Genomic DNA, 1,584 nt, shown 5'->3' with positions numbered 1-1,584 from the left:
ACGACGCCCTTGCCGTGGATCACCACGTCCACGGAGCCGCGCAGGATGATGTACCAGCTGTGGCCCTCGTCGCCCTGCTGGAACACTGGGGACATGGACAAGGTTGAAGTAAAGGAAGACGAAAAGAAGAGAGGATACCTGCATCTGCAAGCTGAAAATCCTCGTCTGATTTGGAAGTCACACATTATGAGCATAGAATCGGATGGAGATCACCATCCCCATCCGCCCGGTGCATATTCAGCGGGATGTCGGTCTGTTACTCACGGACTTCGCCGGCCTTGGGGTGCGACTCGAACACGATGACGTGCGCCAGCTCGCGGCGCACCGAGTTGCCGAGGTGGCTGAGCGCCCGGATCCGCATCAGCTCGTCGTACACCATCTCCAGGTCGTCCTCGCTGCGCTCCTGGGGCCTGCGGACAGAGACGTATGGGGGGTGGACGTTGAGGAGGGGCACGACGGCCACCGGGGGTGGGCGGGGTGTGCAGGGAGGGGACACTCACGGCTTGCGCAGGATGTACCGCAGCGTGGCGTGCGGCGCGCGCTTGTTCATGACGTCGATGGCGTCGTGCAGGTCGTCCTCGGCCGCCTCCAGCTCCTCCTGCGTCGGCAGCGGGTCGCCGGGCGGCTTGTCCATGAAGAACCGGTAGAAGGCATCCGTGTCCAGGAAGGGGAGCTCACCGGCCACTGCAGGGGAGACAGACGATTGTAAATGACTGCCGTGGTAGAATAATCGCGACTTGATTAAGACTAGTTTTTTCCAGTCAGACAGAACTTCAAGTGGATGTTGAGTTCACCGAAGCAACACGGGGAAAAGCGCCGACGAGCTGCATGTTGGTGTTTGTACCAAACAAACAGCGCGGAGCACCCCTGCTGGCGTGGGGTCGCCTTTGCCGCCTTTGCCCATCGCGCGCGCGGTACTCTAACCCACGACGTAAACTATCTCGACGCCCCCTCGCGCGAAAGCAAACTTTGCAGGAGAGTGCCCGGCCCGCCCGGCCCGCCTGGCCTCAACCACTAAAACCGATAGGGGGTGAAGTGGAGCGCCGGGCCCTCCCCGGCGCGCCCGGTATGGGGATCATTCCTGGCATTCCGCGAGGGAATGGCACACACTCGCGTCGCGTCGCAGTCTCCCTCTCTCTCTTTCTCTCTCTCTCTCTCTCTCTCTCTCTCTCTCTCTCTCTCTCTCTCTCTCTCTCTCTTACTCGAAGGAGGCCCCTCACAGTTGCGGCTACGCCACTGACGAAAACTTTGAGAGGGATGGAGACACTGCGGGGACCTTGCCGGGCCGGGACACTTCGGAGTGGTGGTCGCTGGTCGCACCCTTCGCCCCCACCCCGCCCGCCGCCACCACCGTCCTGCACAGCTAAGACGTTACCCTTGCGCCGCCAAGTCCACGACGACAAACGACAACGCTGTCCTGGAATTTCGGATTAATTAATCCAAAGTTCCACTCCGCGCGGCGATAGTCCTCTTCAGAATCGGAGGAGGCGACGCACGTTCCTTGTGGTTGGAGAGAGAGGGGGAGACAGAGGGAGAGAGAAGGGGAACAGAGAAAGAGAGAGAGGGAGAGACGAAACGGAGCGG

The 1,584-nt window shown here is 61.0% G+C and overlaps 1 protein-coding gene across 1 annotated transcript in view; it reads left to right on the top strand.

Moving 5' to 3' along the window:
- LOC113207622 (developmentally-regulated GTP-binding protein 2) overlaps nt 1–1,584 on the top strand; it is a 12,751-nt gene that overhangs the window by 10,875 nt on the left and 292 nt on the right. The gene's annotated exons all lie outside the window — the stretch shown is intronic.

Source organism: Frankliniella occidentalis, unplaced genomic scaffold (assembly GCF_000697945.3).
Source record: "Frankliniella occidentalis isolate FOCC.00 unplaced genomic scaffold, Focc_3.1 Scaffold180, whole genome shotgun sequence".
NCBI lineage: Eukaryota > Metazoa > Arthropoda > Insecta > Thysanoptera > Thripidae > Frankliniella > Frankliniella occidentalis.
Note: the sequence above shows the minus strand (reverse complement) of the source record. Positions and strands in the feature narration are given on the sequence as shown.